The sequence below is a fragment of the Panulirus ornatus genome, chromosome 1 (genome assembly GCF_036320965.1).
Source record: "Panulirus ornatus isolate Po-2019 chromosome 1, ASM3632096v1, whole genome shotgun sequence".
In the NCBI taxonomy this organism is placed as follows: domain Eukaryota; kingdom Metazoa; phylum Arthropoda; class Malacostraca; order Decapoda; family Palinuridae; genus Panulirus; species Panulirus ornatus.
The window spans coordinates 62,085,073-62,110,776 of record NC_092224.1 but is presented as its reverse complement, the minus strand read 5'-3'; the positions used below and the strand labels follow the sequence as shown (position 1 = coordinate 62,110,776).

Sequence of the window (25,704 nt, the reverse complement as noted above, 5' to 3'; positions counted from 1 at the left end):
GAAAATATTGTGAGAAATGTATAGAGAGAGGGATTTGTGTGGAGCACTTTTGGATATGGGGAAAGCGTATGACAGCATTGATAATATGGTGTGGAAGAAAAGTTACTAAAAGCAGTAAGGAGTTTCTATCGAGATAGTAAAGGGGGATGGAGAATGGTTTCTGCATCAAGAGTGTATAATGTCATCATGGCCGTGTAACCTGTTTGTGGAGAGGGTTGGCGAGAGAGGTAAGCATAAAGGTATTGGAAAGAGGGTTGGGTCTACTGTATGCTGTGGTGGGGGATCCTGGGAGGTGAGTTATTTAATGTTTGCGGATGACACAGCTCTGGTGGTAGACTTGAGTTGGGAATTGAATAAGCTGATGTCATAGTTAGGGAGGTTGTGTGAAAGGAGATTACGAGGTTTGGATTGAGGAGGGTGAGACGAATTGATTTGAGTGTGAGTTTGAATGGAAATTACCTGGAGGAGGTGGAGTGTTTTGAATACGTGAGAGTGGACATGGGAACGGATGGAACTACGGGAGCTTAAGTAGACTGTGCGTTGGGCGAGGAGACAAAGATCCTGGAGACACTGAACAGAGTGTGGAGAGGCCGCTGTTTGTGAGGGTAGAAATGGTTGTGTTTGATGATACAGGGATCCCAGTGGTGATGTATGGATGTGAGTCGTGTGCCCTCAATGCAAGTGTATGGAAGAGGGTGGATTTGCTAGAAAAGACATGCATGAGAATGATATATATATATATATATATATAGTGCGAGGAGGGTTGATCATATCGGATCACAGTGTATGCGAGAGGTCCTATTATAAGCAGAGTATGACTTAGCGAGCTATGCTTGGTGTGTTTATTTAGATGCGACATATGGAGAAGTGGAATGAAGAGGGACTGACTAAGATTTACATATCGGAAGTGGAAGTAGCAAGGGGAGGAGAGAGAATAGTGATATATGGTTGTGAGTCGTGGATCATAAAATGCAGAAGGTATGGAAGATGGTGGTTGTGTTGGAAATGAAATGCATGATGTTAATATATAGTTTGAGGAGGGTAGATTACGTACGGAATAACTGTGTATGGGAAGTGTGGTAATAAGCAGAGCATGACTGAGAGCTGAACTGTGCGTATTGATGTGGTTGGAACGTATGAAGAGGATGAGTGAAGAGAGACTGACTAAGAGAACATACATATCGGAAAGTGAGATAACAAAGGTTAAGGAGAGAACGAGGACGACATGGAAGGATGGAGTAATGAATGCTTTGCGTGATCGGGGCTTGAACATGAGGGAGGGTGAGAGAGATACATGGGATAGAGCTAATTGGAGAGTTGTGTACATAGTGGGGGACGTGATGTCAATGGGCCCAACCAGGGCATAATAAGTGGATAGGGGAAACCAAGGGAAAGGTTGATAGGGCTCAAATATCGAGAGGGGAGCTCTAGTATCGGCACATTATACATGACAGCAAGTGAGTGGTTTTGAGCAAATGAGGCCATTCATCCTCCAAGCACTATCTCGCTAAACCAGAAGGCAAGAAAGTATAACTAGATACTTTAAAGAATAATTAGGTAAATATGTATATATATATATATATATATATATATATATATGTATATATATATATATATATATATATATATATATATATATATATATATATATATATATATATATATATATATATATATATATATATATATATGTGTGTGTGTGTGTGTGTGTGTGTGTGTGTGTGTGTGTGTGTGTGTGTGTGTCCTAGGAATGATATCATGTCTGGTAAAAACTTTAATCAGACAAGCCTTTGAAGTAATTCAGTATTCTTGTGTGCATGAAACTAAAGTCTCGTATGGAATGCATCCCAGTTGCATAAAAGTCTTTCCATCCATGTTTTAAATCATGAATTTCAAAATGAAATATGAAAATTCGTCGTTTTCAGTATTCATATTTTTTGACTTGCCTGAATTTGCATATTTTTATACCACAGCTTTGAAGGAGATGAATATTGATATATACAAAACAACGGCTGAATGTTGAATTATGCCTCCCATGGCACCGTATTTTTCTTTCATTGTTTACCTGAACATGAACAAATCTGGTCCATTCTAAAAGCCGTTGTTCCTCATTTCATAATATGGCAAAGAATTTACGACCGACAACAAGCATCACTATTCCTTGTCTTCGGTGTTTACATATACAACCGGATACATAAACAAGCCCTTTATATTTACATCTGCAACAGCTGTTTATGATCTTATACTACTACGTTATGGGAATACTCACACATATATTCATTACCATTTATTAAATCGTAGAAATACATCTTTGTGGAATAATTCAAGAACTCCCATGGGGGATCATTCCCTACTGCAGGCGTCCCTGAGGTTGAAGATGAGTGCGCTTAGTATAATGCCCACGTCCTCTTCGAATAACCAGAAAGGAATCGAGGACCAAAGGCCGTGCATTCAGGACTTTCAGAGTCTTGCTCGTGAGATCCATTGAAGCTTCGGACCCCCTCACGAGCCACACAGCGAAACGGGTGGAGTGTTTGATGGTCGGAAGGAGGGAGTGGCGGCTCATATTCTCAAGCCTGAAGTGAAAAGTGAGTAAGCAGATCGGGAGCTGAGTGAGGAAGGGGGGGGGGGGGCATAGCCCATTTTTCAATAGAATGGTTAAAGGCAAGGAGGAAGAGGTGGGACAGCGAAGGGATAATTCGAAATCAAAGATCTTATCACTGAAAGATGAACAACTTCAGCTTTGCCCCATAAGAAATGTTGTACCCAGTTTAGCCCTCTGCTGACTGTAATACCATGACGTCACTTAGATGTCACGAAACGTTGCCAAGATGACAGGGAAACCCGTAGTAAACAGTTGTGTTGTCTGCTATACTTGTGTCAGCTGCTAGACCGTCGTGTTACACTTTCGTCTGCTGGTATATCACATGTTCTAGTAGTTCGAGTGACTATAATATGTTTAGTTATTGGTGATTATCTTTAACATTGTATATTCACCATTCGTTTATTTCTGATGCTTGCAAAGGATAATGATCTGGGAAGAAGAAAAAAACTCATTTTCACGTATATCTACAAACTGTACAGAGGTTGAAGGAAAATTGATACAAATGTCCGACCTTCTTATATTTCCTGTTCCGTGAGTGAGTGAGGTTGGTCCTTCTGTTATATTGTTTCATTCATTATCTTGATAGTTCCATAAATTTTCGATAATCAAGTCAAGGATATTGTGGCATTCTGGAAAAATTACATGAGACATATTTGTTTTGAAATATCTTTTAGTCTCTGCGTTACTTTCGGCATTTGGAACACCCATGTAAATTCTGTTCAAATTTTCCTTCCGTAAAAACTAAGGCATAGAAACACTATGTGATGATACATATAAACTTATCAACCGTTCGGCATTTTCTTGTGTTTTGAAATATGTCGTCAATTTGTTATATGTAACCACAAGAGATGAATCAGTTACATAATTATGGTAGTTTTTAGCTTACTTTCTTTTTAACTTTTCTGACAATATGATTGAGAATTTTCTCCCACATAGTTCCAATTCACTCTTTCCCTTTCACGCCTTTCACCCTCCTGTATATTCAGGCACTGATCGCTGAAAATCTTTTCCACACCATCCTTCCACCTCCAGTTTGGTCTCCCGCTTCTCCTTGTTCCCTCCACCTCAGACACATATATCCTCTTTCTCAATCTTTCCTCACTCATTCTCTCCATGTGTCCAAACCATTTCAACACAACCTCTTCTACTATCTCAACCGCACTCTTTTTATTACCACACAGTGGTGAGAGTAAGTGAGCTTGGAAAGGAGACTTGTGTGAGGAAGTACCAGGAGAGATTGAGTGTAGAAAGGCAAAAGGTGAGAGCAAATGACGTAAGGGGAGTGGGGGAGGAATGGGATGTATTTAGGGAAGCAGTGACGGCTTGCGCAAAAGATGCTTGTGGCATGAGAAGCGTGGGAGGTGGGCAGACTAGAAAGGATAGTGAGTGGTGAATGAAGAAGTAAGGTTGTTAGTGAAAGAGAAGAGAGAGGCGTTTGGACGATTCTTGCAGGGAAGTAGTGCAAATGACTGGGAGATGTATAAAAGAAAACGACAGGAGGTCAAGAGAAAGGTGCAAGAGGTGAAAAAGAGGGCAAATGAGAGTTGGGATGCGAGAGTATCATTAAATTTCAGGGAGAATAAAAAGATGTTTTGGAATTAAGTAAATAAAGTGCGTAAGACAAGAGAACAAATGGGAACATCGGTGAAAGGGGCAAATAGGAAGGTAATAACAAGTAGTGGTTATGTGAGGAGGAGGTTGGAGTGAGTATTTTGAAGGTTTGTTGAATGTGTTTGATGATAGAGTGGCAGATATAGGGTGTTTTGGTCGGGGTGGTGCACGAAGTGAGAGGGTCAGGGAGAATGTTTTGGTAAACAGAGAAGAAGTAGTGAAAGCTTTGCGGAAGATGAAAGCCGGCAAGGCTGCGTGTTTGGATGGTATTGCCGTGGAATTTATCAAAAAAGGGGGTGACTGTGTTGTTGATTGGTTGGTTAGGATATTCATTATATGTATGGATCATGGTAAAGTGCCCGAGGATTAGCGGAATGCATGCATAGTGCCTTTGTACCAAGGCAAAGGGGATAAAAGTGAGTATTCAAATTTCAGAGGCATAGGTTTTTTGAGTGTTACTGGGAACCTATATAGGAGGGTATTGATTGAGAAGGTAAAGGCATGTACCGAGCATCAGATTGGGGAAGAGCACAATGGTTTCAGAAGTGGTAGAGGATGTGTGGATCAGATGTTTGCTTTGAAAAATGTATGTGAGAAATACTTGGAAAAACAGATGGATTTGTATGTAGTATTTATGGATCTGGAAAAAGCATATGAAAGAGTTGATAGAGATACTTTGTGGAAGATTTTAATAGTATATGGTGTGGAAGGTAAGTTGCTGGAAGCAGTGAAAAGTTTTTACCAAGGATGTAATGCATGTGTACGAGTAGGAAAAGAGGAAAGTGATTGGTTTCAAGTGAATGTCGGTTTGCGGCAGGGGTGCGTGATGTCTCCATGTTTGTTTAATTTGTTTATGGTTGGGGTAGTTAGAGAGGTGAATGCAAGAGTTTTGGAAAAAGGAGCATACACGAAGTCTGTTGTGGATGAGAGGGCCTGGGAAGTGAGTCAGTTGTTGTTCGATGGTAATACAGAGTTGATGGATAATTCGGGTGAGAAACTGCAGAGGTTGATGACTGTTTGGTCAAGTGTGTGAAAGGAGAAAGTTGAGAGGAAATGTGAATAATAGCAAGGTTATTAGGTTCAGTAGGGGTGAGGGAAAAGTTAATTGGGAGGTAAGTTTGAATAGAGAAAAATGTTGAAGAATGTGTGTAAGGCGAGAACGTTATCTCGGAGAGCAAAAATGGTTCCTAATAATGTTATATGATTGCGAGGCATGGGCTATAGATAGGGTTGTGCGAAGGAGGGTGGATGTGTTGGAAATGAAATGTTTTAAGATAATATGTGGTGTGAGGTGGCTTGATCGAGTAAGTAATGATATTCTAAGAGAGGTGAGTGGTAATAAAAAGAGTGTGGTTGAGAGAGCAGAAGAGGGTGTGTTGAAATTGTTTGGTCACATGGAGAGAATGAGCGAGGAAAGATTGAGAAAGAGGATATATGTGTCAGAGGTGGAGGGAACAAGAAGTGGGAGACCAAATCGGAGGTGGAAGGATGGAGTGAAAACGGTTTTGAGTGATTGGGGCCTGAACATACAGAAGGGTGAAAGATGTGCAAGGAATAGAGTAGATTGGAACGATGTGGTATACAAGGGTTGACATGCTGTCAGTGGATTGAACCAGGGCACGTGAAGCGTCTTGGGTAGACCATGGAAAGTTGTGTGGGGCCTGGATGTGGAAAGAGAGCTGTGGTTTCGGTGCATTACACATGGCAGCTAGAGACTGAGTGTGAACGAATGTGGCCTTTGTTGCCTTTTCCTAGTGCAACCTCGCGCGCGCGCGGGAAGGTTGTGGGGTTTGGATGGGGGGTTGTGTGAGGTGGGTTGGGGGGTTCTGTTCCATGTGTGGCGGGTTGACGACGATAATGGATGAAAGCAGCAATTATGAAAAATGTACATGTGTATATATGTATATGTATGTGCATGTCTATGTATGTGTACGTTGAAATGTATAGGTATGTGCGTGTGTGGGCGTTTATATTTATGCATGTGCATGTGGGTGGGTTTGAACCATTCTTTCGTCTGTTTCCTTGCGCTACCTCGCTAACAAGGGAGACGGCGATTAAGTATATTAATGGATATATATATATATATATATATATATATATATATATATATATATATATATATATATATATATATATATATATATATATATATATATAAAGTGTTTAGATTGCCTTCCTGTACATGGACAGTGAGATGTCTGAAAAGACATATATAACCTATGATTGGCCCGGTAGGGATAGCATGGGATAATTGAGTGGTAAGCGTTATGAGGAGGAGGAAGCCCTTCACCTACCTACATTGGCGGAAAGGATAAAAAAAAAAAGATACAATAGCTACCAACAGATTCCTGTAACGCGATGACGTTGACGCAGACCAATGCTTTGAAGTCACTGGAGAAGACAAGACAGAGAAGCATCATGAGCGATGTGGGGAAGACGTTTCTCCCCAGCAGAGGATCAGGTACGTGGAAGAGGCTAAACAAATACGTGCGGACACTTCTGGTAATTTCAGAATGCTGTATGATAACAACACGACGCGAAGAGTTTCCTTTCGTTTTTGGCGTATACGTAAACGCAAATGTAAGTAAAAACGTGATATTAAAAGCATAAACTCACGCATGGGCTTCTGTGGTGTATTGGTTGGCGTCGCTGACCATCATTCGCACATGAGTCTGCCCGGGTTCGAGTCCTGGGTGTGGTAGTCGGACCACAGTCGTCCTTGCTGATGTTTTCCCCCAGGGGCATGGTCGATTAATGGGATCATGTCATAGGATCAAGTGTGTGTGTGTGTGTGTGTGTGTGTGTGTGTGTATACTTATGAATTAAAGAGATGATGCACGTATATAAGGCTAAGAGACGGGGCAACAAAAGTGTAAAGATCCCTCCACGTCACACGTAAATGTTGACAGCGAATAGCAATTACTCGCACACACACACACACACACACACACACACACACACACACACACACACACACACACACACACACACACACACACACAAACGAAATAAGCCAGCGCGGGATGAACCCATATGAGTACGAATCCCGGGCATGGCAGCCGTTCCCACACCCACCTCAGGTGTTCATCCTTCCCTCGGAGCCAGACGACGAAGAGGGATCTGACAAAGTCTGGGATGTGTGTATGTGTTCATACTTACATAGCTGTAAACAAATGGATACATATATACAAAGGAAAGAGGCGGGCCATTGCATATTTGAAACTCTCTCCCTGTAACATACAAACAGTAATCACACACACACACACACACACACACACACACACACACACACAGACACACACACACACACACATGCATGACCTACAACATACCTAATACAAAAGTTCTCTCAAACTAGAATGAGGCACGACGTGACCCAGAAAAGCAAACATAAATATTCAATCAAACTCCCCAGACATCACCCACGGGTGCTCTTCCCTTGCTCTACCACGTCTCCTGTCTGTCTGTTATGCTCTTCTCCTCATCACCTCCCAAAGTCATTCCTCGCTGCTCCTCCCAATTCTCATCTTTCCTCCCATATTCCCCTGACATTTCTATCATTTCAATACCCGTCTTTTCTCTCGTCATTCTCCCTTCCTCTCACTTTGCCTTCCTGATTAATCTCATTTTCCTCGTATCCATGTTTCTCCATACATTTTCTCCCATTCTCTCGATTCTATTTTCCTTTCTCTTTCTCCTTAGTCTCTCCCAGTCTATCATCTGCACCCTCTCTCCTCTATTCTGTAAGTGAATACGAAGCAGGAAACATTCTCAGGAGAGGAAAAAAAAGGATTATCACAGAATTCTATATGGAAGGGATCGTTCTGGTTGGTAAGATGGATTCCGAGAGCACCGAGTGGAAGTAAGGAGAGAGAGAGAGAGAGAGAGAGAGAGAGAGAGAGAGAGAGAGAGAGAGAGAGAGAGAGAGAGAGTATATATAAGGATGACAGATCGAGATGTCCGAGAGAGTCAAGAAGAGTCGCCGGTGAGAGAGGTTTGAGGATACAGTCACTAGCTGAAAAGATCGAGAGATGGTCAAAGGATGAAAGAGCTAAGAAGTTCCTTGAAATTAAAGAAAAAATCCCGTGAAAGAGGAGAGGGAGATTCTTTGAGGGAAATAGAAAAATCAAAGACGTAAGACTTTAAAAAGAAATCTTTTGTATCCGAAGACTTTTTTTTTCTTATGGGTTGAGAACAGAAGATAAGATGGTGAAGGGTATACGAGTGAACACAGACAGACAAAAGGTAGAGATGGAAAATACACAAAATACCAAAGAATACAAACAAGAATAGACCACTTGTTCTTTTCAAAGGCTGTTTATAAACTAGGGATCAGATACACAGAGATCAGTGAGGAGGGGGAATCAAGTGATGTCAAAGAGGCGAATCGTCTGCAAACTTGATAACTGACTTCATACAACGTGAGTCGGGGACACTTACCCGGATTTTGTTGTTGTATCTAAAAGTATTCATGGAGTTGCTCTCACTTGCTCCTGCTTATGAGGGAAGCTTATTAAGATCGTTAGTGGGGAAACTCGCAATGAGGAGTTTCATTTGTATACAATTCTATGAAAATAAGAATACTTTACCTTATCACTGTTCCTGTACTCCTTCCCATCATTTGATTTTATACAGTCCACAATCCTTGCTGTGCAGACCAAATGGCATCCGTTTTTCGCATTTTGTGAGTGTGCCACAAAACCTGCATCGTTGCTCGCCGCCCATGTCTTTCCTTTTTTTTTAACCTAACAAAACTAAAAAAATCTTCCTTCGCTTTTGTCATATGTAATAGGACAGCCCATCACAAACAGGGTAACGAATCTTGTATGTAACGACCCTATTTCTCTGACATCTAATATGTCCAAATTCTTCAAAGCTTCTCTCAACTGTTATTTCTTTGAAGTTCTGATCGCCAATGTGGTTTTCCCGAGGAGAGATCCACTGTTGATATCCTTCTCCGTACTACAAATCTCTGAGAGCTTCTGGAGAATCTTATGTCCCGGCCATCGGTAGAGTATGAGGGTTTTTGATCGAGTCTGGCTCAACTCCCTCACTCTGATCTCTTCAAACTGTCTCTCTGGTCACTCAGTCTTGTGGTTGACTGTGGTTCAGTCGTTTCCTATCAAAAGTAATGTCTCTCAGGAATGTTTATTTTTTCCCCTTACTCTTATTTTGCTTCTTATCAGCACAGTTATTCACGCGCTGATTACTCAACGCTCCATTCTTCCACTTCTTTCATATTTGCTCCATATTTTCTGTGTTCGATCTACATCTCATCTTGCTCCGGCCACTTCGTGAAGCTCATATTTAGAGATGATTTTCCTCTGAAGATGGCAGACGTACCCTAATGACATTCAATACTACGAAAAGCCAATTTTCTCCTATCAATTTTTTTTTTTTTTTAAATCCTTATTACTATTCCATCTGTGATAGCTCACTAGTCTCGTCTGTCAGTTTGATTAATCTCTCGGTTCTCATGCAGCAGAGTTTGTCCTTAGTAGAAACTGGGAATTTTATTAGGAGGCTGAAGATTCTAGTCTTCTGAGCGGTCAATTGGTTTATACAAAGGCCTGATTAGTCCTTGATGATTAGTACTTAATCGACATTTGAGTCGAAAGGAATCCAATATCTTTTTCAGCCCTCCCAGTCTGATTCAATAGCTTGAATGGCATTTCTCCGTATCTATACCGACAGCTTATACTTTAGAAAGCTAGGTTATGTCTTTGCCTCCTCCATTAGCTAGACCAAGTTGCACTCAGTAGGCGCAGCGTTGCGGTATCACTGATTGGTTGTTAGTAACTCGAGAATGGTCTGTTGCGTTGACTATTTCTTCTCTTTACCGCCAAGATCACCTTCCCATGTCTTTACCAACAATTCCCAACAAACCTGTTATGAATAGCAAGCTTAAAACTTTCTCAAAATATGCAGCATAAGTAGATAAGTATATGAATAGATATATATTCTCTCATCTTTGAATCCTCTTCCAGTTCCATGGGTGTGCTTCAGGTGCATATAGCCTCCTAGATCACTCATACAGGCCCTCAACTCATATCTAGTGTGTTGACGTGAAAAGTTGCCTTCCTCACTTTCGTGAGCGCTTTTTACTTTTTCACTATCCATAACAAATCGATAAATCAATTGGGACCAATTCCTCTATTCACATCACTTGTGTACACAAAAGACTTCAGGTGCATTCAGTCCTAAATGGTTCCACACGCATCCTCGTTTGAATTTTCCTTCCCCAAGCGATTCTCTTTCTTCATCTTTTCATATATTCCGTTGTATACTTCTTAGCCTTGTACTTTCATCTGTACTGCAGTATATCTCCTTGATCAGCTTATCACCTTCCACACGTATCCTATGGCCACATTGTCCTAAATGATTTTTATACATTAGCCTTTCTATTTGCTTCTCCCCACCACATATCCCTCCTCACATTTTCTCTCTTTACTTTCTTTCTCTTACTTTTATCTATACTGCTCAAGTTATCCCATTTACCTGTCCTGTTCAGTGTATACTTGGGCGCCATATCCATACATTAGAGTTGAGACAAGTGCCTTTTCCTGTCAGGCTTTTGCTCACTCAACTCTCCATCACCAAAGCTATCCGTGCATCTCCACTTCTGTCCACCTAGCCAGACACTCATCTCATATTCAGCTTTCCCCACCAACGCTTTTAATAAGCCTGACTTATAAGCTTCTAGATTTTCACCGCTTAAACTGGTATCATTAAGTGACATCCGATTTCTTTCAGAAATATTCTTGCTGTAACTTATTCAGATCCTCCTGTACGTATATCAGATCGACATACCGAAGCTTCATCGGCTTAGTGAATAACACAGCTTATTGACCATGCAACCACTGTGGAAACTTACATGTCTGCAACACACCATTATCACCCTACCTTTCTCTCAGCTCGTACAGTGCTCCATCCATTAAAGATATCGCACAGCCATAGTGACATTGTTAAACCTTGTAACGCTTCCACATTTATTCTAAACCACTCACTTGTGTCGTGTAACACATCCATTTCTTTCATTACAACAGTACTTAGAAGCATCGTGTAGGGTCAGAATTTCACACAGAGCTTACCTCTCCGCATTATATATATGCCTTTTCTAAATCTTGAAATGGTGCGTACAATTTCTCCTTGTTTTCCTCGAGAACGTATTCCACCGTTTGCCAGGGCACGAACTTCTGGTATACACTCACTCTTCCCGCGTTCTTCTCCCACACAGGAATACAAGCGAGCATAAAAGATAACAGACCACTGGATCCTTGGGAGGTTATTTTGGCTTGCATATTAGATCAATGGTACAAAGTTTAGCGTGGGAGAGAGAGAGAGAGAGAGAGAGAGAGAGAGAGAGAGAGAGAGAGAGAGAGAGAGAGAGAGAGAGAGAGAGAGGATTTGTAACTGGATGGCTTACAAAAATGTTTTCATCCTTTTTCCATTAAGGAGGCGTAAGTCACTTCAAAAGTGGATATGAAGGGAATTGATTGTTGAGGCTGTTTTAAACGTGTCAGTCGTGTTTTCCTTAAATTCCTTTTTGCTAAAGCAACCCATATGATTCATTTTCTTTGGAAGGAAAGGTGATTTGCCCCATTCGCTTATTTGTAAGTTTGTACCCAAAGTTACTAGTGAAATTAGATCGTCTCAGATGGCTCCTGTGAACGAGATCATTCAACCGGCTGATGATATTGCAGACTTGTATTGAATTTCCCCTGAGCCTTTTTAATTGAATGAGTTAAGAGCGTATAGATAGTTCTTCTCTGTCATTTTTCTTTTCGAATCGGGCAATCAAATCTCATCAGAATATTCTCTGTAAAGACTCGTTACTGAAAAGTAGAAAATATGAATTAGTTTATAGTAGTGAAGCGAAATTGGCCATCCTATGAAGACTGAAATTTTGTTCGCCTTTTAAACTGTACCTGCGCATTGATAACTTGGTTCCAGGGCTTCGGAGACTGTTAAGCCTGGGTCTTTCTCCATATTTATTCTGTGTAGCTCAACACAGTTCGTGTTGTAGTTTGTATTTTCACAGCCCATGTGTAAAAACTCTATGCTTATCGATACCAAAATTCCTTTGCCACTTGTGAGCCCAGTCGTTTAACTTGTTCATGTCAGCTGCCAGTTGTAGACATTTAATTTTTGCTGTAACTTTACTTTCAGGATTTGTTTTGTCTACAGTTATTGAGACCTTCCAATACAGCCTATTATCAACGGTAAATATTTTTTTCTTTTTTTTGTCGCTGTCTCCCGCGTTTGCGAGGTAGCGCAAGGAAACAGACGGTAAATATGTGTATCAAAATAAGAGTTGGTTCCAAGGCATCTTTGCGGCACCCCACATGCTACATCTAACCATTCTGAGGCTTGAGATTTAATCTTTATTTCAAATATTTCCGGACAGTTAGCCAGTTTTCTAGCCACCCAAGGACAACATCATGTGTACTAACTGCCTTACATGTTACAAACAGCTTTGGGTGAAGGAGAGTGTCAAATGCTTTCTGGAAATGTTCACGTCCGTGTGACTTGATCCTTTATCTTCATTCGTACGTTGGAAATTCCAGTCACGGACAAAGTCCATATTGACTTTAGGACTTAACTGAAATAAGAAAATGGTTATTGACAGGGAGAAATAAGAGGAGAAGTTATTGATTTTAGAGTTCTGGCGGAAGTGGGAGAAAATCTGTCTTTCCAATGGAAAAATTCGTAGTTGTTATATCCTACCCCTTTTAGATGGACTAAGAATCAAATAGAGTAAGACTAACAAAGAGAGTTACATTAATACAGAGGCCACTCGCAAACCCGAGGTCCAAGCGAAGCGATTTGGCCTTAACGCTACTTACGAAGATACAGTCCCCTTAAAAACATAAGAGAAATAGATAACAAAGCAAAGTTACCTTATAATCTTCCAGTGAATCCACAGAGGCAGAGTCCTGGCGGACAACTCGGGAATCTGAAAGAAAGAATGAAGGAGGTATTATGATGTGGCGCTTAATGACCCAGAAGGGACAAAGATACGCCTGTCTCAAAAGTTGTGAGAGAACACGAAAAGTTTGACGAATTCTGATTTTTTTTTTCATTTTCATTTTGTTGGTTGACTCTGAAGCCTTTACTGTGAGGTACTGTTATGGATATCGTTCTGTCGTCATTAGATATTGTTGGCTACGTGTGTGTGTGTGCGTGTATGTAGCTCTGAGTAACTAGGACAACATAGAAAGATTAATATAATGAAGATGATATACTAGATTCTTAGGATGATAAAGGAGTTCTCTTACGTAACTACACACAGTTATCACATAGACCAGAGCCTTCGCCAATATTATCTTTACGTGGTTCACCACCGCCACCATGTAGATCACCATCACCACCACTACCACCAACACAGTTATCTTTACGTAGTTCACCACCGCCACCATATAAATCACCACCATATAAATCACCACCATATAAATCACCACCATATAATGCATCACAATCATCTTTACCTACATCACCAGCGTCACCATACAGATCACCATCACCACCGCTGCCACTATGTACGTCACCATCATCATCATTGTGGAGCTTCACAACCAACACCATCATTACCTCGTACATAACCGTCTCCATCATGTCGATCTTCACCAACATCACCATCACCACCACCTACTCCATCGCCAACACATATACCACCCTCCATCTTCACGTGGATCACCAAAACTACCATGTACATCACCACTACGCACAGCCATAGATCACCACCATCTCTACTACACTTGTCATCATCACAACTGTTACGATCGTCATGATCACTGCTGCTTACGTCATGTTTACGACCCACATCATCACCACTAGAGACACAGCGTCGTCCGGACTGCTTACACTTCCTCTTTATAGTGCAAACAGTAGATCACAAGGGCGACATAAGGTCTGCAAGAGCACTTCATTCATACCCTGAACGTAAACACCTTTCAATTTCTCCCCTGGATTTGCTAACACCATCAGAAATGTTATGTCTTCTGTAATCACTGGAATGTACAGCTTCGTTGTGATGATGCGCTTGGTAATATCTATAAGTTCTGTTGTACAGTGAGAATGTACGTGATAGTCCTCTCTCTCTCTCTCTCTCTCTCTCTCTCTCTCTCTCTCTCTCTCTCTCTCTCTCTCTCTCTCTCTCTCTCTCGATTTTCAAAGCTTCAATATGCTCTAAGCATGACATGGTGAGGTGTAGTCTGTTCACGCATTCCTTTATCAAAGCTAAACTTTGCTACAAACGAAAAAGGAAGAGGAAATCCAGAAGTTTCTCTTTGAACATTTTAGTTTAAAGCCAAGAGAAAATGCTGTCGGATATCATTTTGTTGTCGCGTAATTGACCTAACTAAACGATTGTTCGCTTGTTTCCATGTGAGGGCCGGGCTCCGGCAGGTGAGGGAGGATGTGCAGTGATGTTATGTGTCTTATTATGATCAGCAAACTGCGGGTATAGACGACATTGCTGCATATAGAAGCGCATAGGGAAGCCTGACATTAAGGGGCCTCTTGGCTCATGTCTGGGTTGTTTTTGAACGTAAATGTAAAACATATGAATGGAACCTTGGATTAGTAGATTGGTTGATTACGAAAGAGCAGTGACATATTTAACTATTGTATCCTACGTACATAAGAGACTAGGTGATTAACTGAACGATGGTGAATTGTCATAAATGCATTTAGAACCGTCACTACTCAGTGGATGTTATTGATGAATCAGTTATAGCTAGTGATTCATTTGTAACTGGTGATTCATGTATTGTTAGTGATTCATTTGCAACTGGTGATTCATTTTGTAGCTGGTGATTCATGTATAGCTAGTGATTCATTTGTAACTGATGATTCATCTATAATTAGTGATCCATTTGTAACTGGGGATTCATGTGTAGTTAGTGATTCATTTGCAACCTGTGATTCATTTACAACGTGTGATTCACTTGTCACTGGTTACTCATTTGTAACTGTCATCTGAGTGCAGTATAGTGACAAACAACGGTTGTTATAATTCCAGCTGTTGATTCCTGCCAGACAACGAGGCTAAGGTAAGTAAGTGTTGGACCGTATTGCTCGCCTCACTAATCGTATCCCACCAACACTTGCCAAGACGGGCGTGTGTAATTTTCATCGCATTCCCTCTCCATCAGCAAGACGTGGGGTTGGGATCAACACTCGAGGTGTTGCGGTAAATGTTAAATGTCTGTTCGTGTGTGTGTGTGTATGTGTGTGTGTGTGTGTGTGTGTGTGTGTGAGAGAGAGAGAGAGAGAGAGAGAGAGAGAGAGAGAGAGAGAGAGAGAGAGAGAGAGAGAGAGAGAGAGAGAGAGTCGCCAATGTATCCACATGAAAAAACCCAACCACCCGACCGACATCAGCCGCTGTGAAAAGTATACTGGGGCCGGAGGCCTGTAATTATTGGATGAAAGGTCTACCCCCAGCTGATGCCCGTCACAGTTTCTATATATACTAGGATGAATGGTCGCTCGAGGCCCCATCTCCCTCTCCTCCTCTTACCGACGAGAGGAAACGTTCACACCCCCTTCTCCTCCCTACTTTCCCTGAGCGCAGAAGGCTGGATCAACATTTATATAATCATTAATCTACGACAGTAACGCTCGCCAGATAGATGTAGCGATGGCCTCAAGTTGTTCCCCCCCCTCCGAGGTTCCGTGGGGGAGGTCATAGAGATTTTAGAATACAGCAGGTTGGAGATACGTTCCTTATTTTGTCTCTGGTTTATTAAGTATAGCATCTACGAGGAACTGTGGCCTTCAACCTAGCTCCATCCTGCCCCAGGCTGGACGTTCACCGCTGCCAAAAAAAAAGTCCATAGCGCTCAGTTATCTCGGTAAAGCTCTGGAAAGCCTGGGTGGGGTTCATGGATATCCTGCAGGGTTCATGTGGAAAACCTACAGCCCCACCTGCACTCACATCAAACACAAAGGAACTCGGGATTCTAAAGCAGCAGCGAAGAGACGCGGTGACCTTATAACATGATGCTCATAATGAAGCTGTCTCACATTGGCTGGGATTTCTGCCACTCCAGACATCAAAGAACCTGAGAAAAAGACGCACTCGAGTAAACACTTGGGAAACAAGATCGACGCCGGAGATCACTAAAGCGTATGTCTTGAAGGCCTTACTCTTTTTTTCCCTTTTCCTCCTTTTTTTTCCATTTTTCTGACTGAGTCTTACATGTGATGATCAATTACACACTCTCATCAAGAAGATAGTAAGTAGCTGGCTGCAAAGGGAGAGAGAGAGAGAGGGAGAGAGAGAGAGAGAGAGAGAGAGAGAGAGAGAGAGAGAGAGAGAGAGAGAGAGAGAGAGAGAGAGAGAGAGAGAGATGGTAAAGGCCGTGTGCGCCTCACACTGACTGTTCTCCAAGTGGCCTCTCGTCGTCTTGTGTCATGTAAAGAAACAGTAGAGATCACTGAGACAAAGAAGGTAGATACGTCCCGACCATTTTGGGGAGCCTGACATTATATATAGGTTAGCCAAAGCCTGGCCGGAGAGTTCTTTGTTCAGACAGTGGCATGTATGTGTGTGTGTGTGTGTGTGTGTGTGTGTGTGTGTGTGTGTTCTAAATTTTCATTCAGTTAAAAAGTTGTGTAATATGCATCCATAGAAATAACACAGGGATGTCTTCTTCAACACAAGATTGTATCAAACTGTCCACTACTGTCGCTAGTAGGACCCTGCTTTTTCTTACACGACAATAAGATTTCAGAATAATGATTCCCTCTGTCCCATTATGAATATGAACCAAAACCGTAAGGCAAGAGACGGAGGCAAGCAGTGTGGAGAGTTTAATCTTCGACTGAACGATCACTATCTCCCTTGCCTGTCGTTGGATTCACTCAGGAGGCTTTCCCTCCTCACAGTATGTTCATGAGGAAAGTAACAGGACAGCTGAAAAAAAAGCACTTCTGCCACCGTCTTGAAGCTCGATACTTATGGCTGGTGGTGTTGGGTACACAGTGACCCTGGCCGTGTGGCTCACTCCGGATCTGGACCTTTCCTACAGGAACCAGCAGACTGGGCAGTTTATGTTTATATATATATATACATATATATATAAATATATATATACATATATATATATATATATACATATATATATATATATACATATATATATATATATATATATATATATATATATATATATATATATATATATATATATATGTATATTGTTACGGAACACGTATGTTTGTGCCCACATGTTCGTGTATATTACGTGTGTGTGTCTTTGTGTATAGAGATGTCTTCCTTTGAGAATAGCTCGGAGCTTCTGTTCCCACCAAGCGTTAGGCTTAATTTTGGAAACCAGATGGTCATTTGTCCTTGAGCTGTCAATCAAGAGGAGGGTGAGCTGTCCAGATGTGCGTCGCGAGAATACTCAACCAATCACGAGTGCTCTGAGTCCCATAGCCAATCAAGGGTGGCGTTATAGCCAGCAGGGCGGAGACGCGTCTTTGTAATATATACCCATGACACCCGCTGAGATCTCTCTCTCTAGCCCAGCGTGTTAGGTGGTCTACCCTGCCGTAAGCATGTAAGCCTGTAACCCCTGCTGTGCTGTAAGCCCGTTATAATTATCAATGTAATGTTATCGAAGAACTGTCATAAAGGAAAGAGATCTCCTGGCTTGAAATCTTATCTGGAATGTTAATTCATGTACCAATGTTAACGTAAATGATTCATGCCTGATTTATGTGCTTATCTTTGTACACTTAGATTCTTTCATTATAAGTAGATTTAATGTAATGCTGGTCTTTAATTCCATCCCATAACTTTATGAGTATGTTATCCCGTTGTGAAACAACAAGGACCAGTAGTATCTGTAACATATATGTTACTGGCGACCTAGCCTGAATAAGGAGTTCGTAACATATAAATTGGCGACCTTGCCAGGATATTTCTTGCCTTAACGGAATCTCTTTCCTTTTCGTGAATCATGCCGTTGACCAGCAACGCTGACGTTGACCAGTTCTGTCGATTTGAGCCCTCTCACGAGGACATCAAATGTTTAACAAAGCAAGAGTTGAAGCTTATTGCAAATAGGTTAAAAATGAATTATGACCGGAAAACTAGTAAAGTACAGTTGGAGACCTTAGTCATAAATCATTTTGCTTGTGAACAGATAGTAGATGCTGCGCCTGATGTTGAAATTAGTGACGACAATACCGCTCCAACAGTGACGTTAGCCGATGTCTCGATCCCTCCTAATAGCCCTAGTGATGTTAATGTTAATCCCGAGTACTGGAGAATTCAGCTAGAGATAGCTAAGTTCAATGCACAAGCACAACAAGCACAAGTGCAAGTACAGAAGGAGCAGACTGAACAAGCTAGGTTAGCCCTCGAACGTGAACAACTTAGACTTAACGCTTCACCATCAGAACCAGTGTCGTCTCGGTTGGGAGACTTACATCTCGTACCTAAGTTCGATGAAGATAATGTGGCTTCCTTTTTCCTAAAATTTGAACAGACTGCCCGTGACTGCTCTTGGCCGAAGTCAGCCTGGGTGACAGTTTTGCGGCCCCTTCTTTTTTGGCAAAGCAGAATCCACATACACCGCGTTAAACGATGACCAGTGTGGTGATTATGAGGTCGTTAAGCAAGCAGTGATAAATTCTTATGATTTAAGTCCGGAAGCACACCGACTCAGATTTCGAACTAAGCATAGGAGCCCTGATCAACCCTACCTAGATCACTTTTGTGAGAAGTACAAGTTAGCCGTGCGGTGGGTACGTTCCGCGGGAGCTTATTTAGATGCTGAATCGGTCCTGAAACTATTTGTGTTCGAGGAATGTAAGGACGGTCTACCCCGTGATGTACGGCAGTACGTAATAACTAAATCAGCGAAGGATTTTGAGGAGGCTGGGAAACTAGCAGATGAGTACATGTTAGATGTCAAACTTGACGCGGGCAGGCATTCAAAGGGCTACGACGGCAGAGGGAGGACCAATGATTATGTAATCCCACCTGAATCTGCTACCTTGCCGGTAACTCATGAAAGTAAGGGGAAATACTCCAACAGAGTTAAGAGTTGTTTTTATTGTGGCAAGGCTGGGCACCAGGTGAGGGATTGCTGGGCTCGAGAGAAGGAATTTAGAGATTCTACCAAGAGTAGACCGGTGAATCTCGTCTCAACTTTAGGGCCACTTAGTAAAGTAGGTGAGGCTGTCCCTGCTCTTAAGAAAAAGAGGGGTTGCGAGAGTTTTAATCAATCTTTAGTTAAGGATCCGTTCTGTGGGAACTACAATGCGTTTCTGTCTGAGGGCTATGTTAGTAGATGTGGTGTACGACGAAAAGTAACCGTATTACGGGATTCTGGTTCGCTGCAGTCCCTGATGTTGGATAGATTGGTGCCGCGAGGAGAGTTTGGAGACCGAGTCTTGCTAGATGGACTGTCGGGTTCCGAGGAAGCTCCACTAGTCGATGTGAGGGTAGAAACAGATCTCTTCACGGGCCATGCTCTCATAGGGGTTGTAGATAGGTTACCTGTCTCAGGTGTGGACTTTGTGTTAGGCAATGACCTAGCGGGTGGGAAGATGAACCCAGTGCCGGTGTTGCCTACGGGCCCGGTGGAGTCCACGGAGGCAGTGCAGCTTGATGAAGAAGTACCAGAGTTAGTCTCCAACCACGATGATGCCAGGTCTATGACAGCTGGCACGGCAGGCCGTGTGCCTGAGGACATAGCCGTTGAAAAGGAGGAAGTGAATACCAGCGAGAGGAGGCTGTGTGATACCCTCTCCCCTGGTATAGACTCCGTTGAAACGCAGGAAGTTAAGACTCTCCCCCCGACTGAGACCAGCGAGAGGAAGCTGTGTGATACCCTCTCCCCTGGTGTAGCCTCCGTTGAGACAGTGGACCTAAAGACTCTTCAAGAGAGTGAGGCCAGCGAGAGGAAGCTGTGTGATACCCTCTCCCCTGGTGTAGCCTCCGTTGAGACGTCGGACTTAAAGACTCTTCATGAGAGTGAGGCCAGCGAGAGGAAGGTGTGTGATACCCTCTCCCCTGGTGTAGACTCCGTTAAGACGGAGGAAGTGAAGTCTCTCCCTATGAGTGAGTCTAGTGAGAGGGAGTTCTGTGATACCCTCTCCCCCGGTGTAGACTCCGTTGAGACTGAGGGTTTGTCTCGCACCCATTCAAGAGAGAAAACTCTCCCTGAGGATGAAATTAGTGAGGAGAAGCTTTGTCATGCCTCCTATGCTAGTTACGAGTCCGTACGAGATTCAGTGGGTGAGACTGAAGATTTGTCTCGCGCCCATTCAAGAGAGACTCAGGAACGGAGGACAATATGGCCTGACAAACGAACTTGTTTGAGAAGGTTTGAGGCGGGCGACGAGGTGTTGCTTCTACTACAGCAGTCAGGTCAACCCTTGGTTGTCCTTTCTAAGGGTTCTTACACCATTATCTGGAGTGTAGGAGATTCCAAATACCTTGTCTCTACCCCCGATAGGCGCAGAGGGCGGAGATTATGCCACGTCAACATGTCTAAGCCATATTTCAGTCGTGAACCTCCCCCCTTGGAACCGACGGTGCCAGTCTGCATCATCTTCCGTCCAGCAGTAGCCGTGTGTGATGAAGTCGACGACGTAGCTGCGTGTGCCTCGAAGATCTGGGACCCGGGCGGAGGCGTGAGAGAACTGAAGTGTTGCTTGTATATAGTTGGGTACTATAGGATGTTCATTGTAAATTTTGCAACAGTCGTAACCCCTCTGACAGATTTATTGAAGAATATCAGATGTTTGGAATGAGCAGCGTGAAACAGTCTCTTTTATTAGTTAGGAACCCTACTTTTCAACTGTTTTATTTTGCAGGCTCCAACCAGATTAGCTGTGAATGCCGCCAGTGTTGTAAATGCTGGTGAGGTCCCCCATGCAGGAGGACAGAGAGAGAAGGTTGAGCCCAAACAGATAGCCCCACCATGAATAGGGAACTTTTGTTTTTGCTATTTGTATTGTAACACTTTCTGTATGTGTCCTTCAGGCAATCATAGAAGTAACCTTTGTTTTCCTATTTTGTATTATAACACCCTGTATATTTGTGCCCTTAAGCCAATCACTTTAGAGTGTACTGACCACCAACCCCTTTCAAAATGTTAAGTTACGGGATCGGAGTCAGAAGTTAAATAGGTGGGCCTTTTTATGTACAATTTATACGTTACATTATTTTTAGCACACCTCATGTGTTAACATTGTGTTAGCTGATTGTTTATCCCGCTCTTAAGGTAAGAACATTCCTCTTCCAGGAATTTTCTCCTTTAAGGAGGGGGGTGTTACGGAACACGTATGTTTGTGCCCACATGTTCGTGTATATTACGTGTGTGTGTCTTTGTGTATAGAGATGTCTTCCTTTGAGAATAGCTCGGAGCTTCTGTTCCCACCAAGCGTTAGGCTTAATTTTGGAAACCAGATGGTCATTTGTCCTTGAGCTGTCAATCAAGAGGAGGGTGAGCTGTCCAGATGTGCGTCGCGAGAATACTCAACCAATCACGAGTGCTCTGAGTCCCATAGCCAATCAAGGGTGGCGTTATAGCCAGCAGGGCGGAGACGCGTCTTTGTAATATATACCCATGACACCCGCTGAGCTCTCTCTCTCTAGCCCAGCGTGTTAGGTGGTCTACCCTGCCGTAAGCATGTAAGCCTGTAAGCCCGTTATAATTATCAATGTAATGTTATCGAAGAACTGTCATAAAGGAAAGAGATCTCCTGGCTTGAAATCTTATCTGGAATGTTAATTCATGTACCAATGTTAACGTAAATGATTCATGCCTGATTTATGTGCTTATCTTTGTACACTTAGATTCTTTCATTATAAGTAGATTTAATGTAATGCTGGTCTTTAATTCCATCCCATAACTTTATGAGTATGTTATCCCGTTGTGAAACAACAAGGACCAGTAGTATCTGTAACATATATGTTACTGGCGACCTAGCCTGAATAAGGAGTTCGTAACAATATATATATATATATATATATATATATATATATATATATATATATATATACATATATATTAACATAAACAGGGCGCAGGTTTTCTCTGGTGCACATAGAGTGGAATACGACCATGTTTATAATTATCTGTCTTGTTTGTTTTGTTCTACCATTAGGTGCGTGCTTGAATACTTCGTGTCAGAAATCATTCATTTCATTTCAAACTTTAGCCCCTCACACAGGTATCCTCAGAAACAGAAGAGGAAAAACACAGATCAATCTTATATGAAGTCGGAATATAGATAGTCCATCACTAAATGCACTAAGTTAGGCCGAGCTAGACCTTTCTTGTCTGGGTGTGGCGTTGAAGTCAGGTCAGACTCGTTTGATTCTCTCTGACCTTCGTTATCTAGGATCGGCTAGGTCAGTGACACGTCCTCCCCCCACCCCCTCTCCCCTGTCCTGAAATGGCGGAATCGATAGCTTGTTTTGGGTCAGTGTCGTGATCCCCTTGTTCTGAAACGGAGTTAGATCTGCGTTGTATTGAAGGACCATCAAAGAGCTGTATAGTTGTCTTAATGTTGATGACAGGTGCTTTCTCTCTGATGTGAATGGCTTCCAATATCTGTCGTCTCTTCCGATCGCTGCAACTAGTAATGATTTTGGTGCTGTTCACTATAATCTCCCTCGTTAGTCTCGCTCCTTGGTTTTGTTCATAAACTCACTTTCTTGTAAGTGGAGCGAGAGGCGGCGGCTCAGGTTGCAGGTTCTATGTCCAATGTAGTTTGTGTGGTGGGACTGTCAGTCACCAATATTGCAACGGTACCTATAGACCACATCGGTACGATTCAGACTTCCAGAGCGAACTACCATATTGTCATTCATACAAGAGAGAGAGAGAGAGAGAGAGAGAGAGAGAGAGAGAGAGAGAGAGAGAGAGAGAGAGAATGATTAATATGCGTGACACTTGGTATTTACTTTTGTTGCCAAATCTTTGGATTTCATTGTTGTTGCATTCAGAATCCAAAACGACTGATTACCACTGACGTAAAACTAATACCTTTATGTATGTTTCAGGTACGATTTTCAAGTCAACGAAGTTAGGAAGGCATTGAAAACAGGAAAATCTTGGGGTGAGTACTATTTGGATCGTAATCATCTATTGTTCTCATGTTTGAGATGTTTTATATGTTCATTAAGAAAAGTTATATGTGTGTGAGATGTACGAATACTGATTTTGACCGGGGTAGGGTACTTCCGACGTTGTGTGTTGGCATTGGAAACTGAATATATTGTTTTGCTTCGTTTCACGGAAATACCATGCTGCTTTGCTTGAATGAAAGCAGAGTAAACAATGGAGGATGTAGATTCACGGGAGACGTATGTTGTAGGTAACTTATATGGGTGGGTGGGGGGGGTGAAAGTAGAATAGGTGGTGATAATAAGTATGCGGTTGGTCTAAAGTCCCATGTATACCTATCACTACGTATTCTACGGCAAAACAATTTGTGGATTATGCCCATCGGTAGGCAGGCAGGAGAGGTTATAAAAACATACTTTGAATATAGAATTTTCCTCATAAACACTCACGGTATCAACTCACGCGAGATAGGGTAGGCAAGATCATTTCTGATATGTTTTTTGGGTAAGAAAAAAGTATAAGTATAGTGGAAAAATACAGGTCTCTCCGGATACAAGAAATACGTATGTAGCTGAGGACATCCCTCTTGTGAGAAATGTGTCTCTCACTTTGCTCCTACTCTTGCTCGTCTCTTCTGCTTCATGAATCCAAGTCTTTCTTTCTCTCTTGTTTTTGGGAACATACATTCGTGCAGCCTGTTCCAGACAAAGGAGACCGTTCATGCCCTTCCTGTTGTTCTGCTTCCCAAAGTTTTCTAAGTTTTCGAATCTCACCAGCTGCCGTTTTCTGGAGTAGCTTAAATTTCATTCTTGGGTCGTCAGTATGGCTTTCACAAGGTGCAGTTCACCGATGATCCCTTTCGTATTTTACCAATGTATGATCCTCCTCTGTGGGTGACACTGGAGGAATGAAGTGTTGGAACACTTTGTACTGTTTATCGAAAGTCCCCGCCAGAGTTTGGGACGAGGGTCTGGATACCACGCTTCTTTCCTTTGGCTTTTCTCCCTGAGTCTGTTTTCGCGTTTCTAAATTCTTGTCTGGACTGTTTATCTCCATAGCTTTTGCTAGATCATCTATCTTTTTTTATCATATCGACAGCGGTGCTCCTTAAAGATCTGTCCTGTTTACCAACGAATTCCTTCCTTCAGCAGATCCCCAAATCCATCTGTACTTTGACGCCTGAATCCTGCACCCCTCCATCCCCAAATCCATCTGTACTTTGACGCCTGAATCCTGCACCCCTCCATCCCCAAATCCATCTGTACTTTGACGCCTGAATCCTGCACCCCTCCATCCCCAAATCCATCTGTACTTTGACGCCTGAATCCTGCACCCCTCCACCTCTTCTGAATCTAAATCCATCATCTGCTGCTCAATTTACTTATCGTCTTCAAACAACGTCTCTATAGAGTCAGATTTGGATGAGATTTCTCGCTTGGGCAGACGCAATCTAGTTAAGTGGGATGTTACTAAAATCAATTTCTAAACATTTCTTTCTCAATAGCCTCACATCTTTCCTGGAATGTCTCCTTTCGCTGCTCAACACATTATACGGTCTTGACATCAGCATGCTATGTAATCTCTAACGGTAACTCTCTATTATGAAGATAGATGAGTCTTCCTCTAAAAAAAGTGAAAGTCTTATTCAGGTTAAGAAAACTCTTATGAGCAACAGTTCCGATTACGGAAAGATTCATTTGTCATTGTATGGAGTTATATTCCGGACATATAGGGAGACTGTAACACTATAAACCTAACAGAGTCGTATCCAAAGTAACCCGAATTATCAGCTCTCCCACTTCCCACATTCCGTGGTGTTGGCTCTATTTCCCTTTAATTTCGTTCCTGATCCCGCAAAACTGGCTGTTTGTGCGTCCCCGCCTTTAGGTAGAGTACCAAAAACTCAGCAAACCAGTGTGTCACATGACTGCTGTGTGGCCATTGGTAACTAAAAGGTTGGTCGTGATATTTGTCTTTTTCCTTACACTACTGAATTTGAGAACTCTACTCTTTTTCATATCTCTCCTAACAGTTTCGACCTGTCCCTTTATAAAGGCAAGCTCTCCATTTTCTCCAAAACTCTTAGAAATGATGCCACTTTTCTCCATATTGCTCTATCTTTTTTGGGGGGTATTCTAGCCTCGATGAAAGCTCTTGACCGACACCGGAACCTTCAACAGAATTGAAAAATTGATATGCCAGATGGGCAGCTTCGTAGAGGGTAGGGAGGGATGGGCTTTGTCAAACAATATAGCATCAGTAGGCAGGTAAACCTCATTTCATTTGGGATGATATGGATCCATAAAATGTAAATGAAAAAGAAAGAGAAGGATAAAGGTAAGGGAAGCTGGACGTGTATGTACATACATGTGTATGTTGGTGGGTTTG

At 42.3% G+C, this 25,704-nt stretch overlaps 1 protein-coding gene across 1 annotated transcript in view; it reads right to left on the bottom strand.

The window, feature by feature from the left end:
• LOC139749143 (somatostatin receptor type 5-like) overlaps positions 1-25,704 on the bottom strand; it is a 127,354-nt gene that overhangs the window by 64,561 nt on the left and 37,089 nt on the right. Inside the window, exon 2 of the mRNA XM_071662784.1 lies at positions 13,117-13,172. The gene's annotated coding sequence lies outside the window, so the exon portion shown is untranslated. The remainder of the gene's footprint in view (positions 1-13,116; positions 13,173-25,704) is intronic.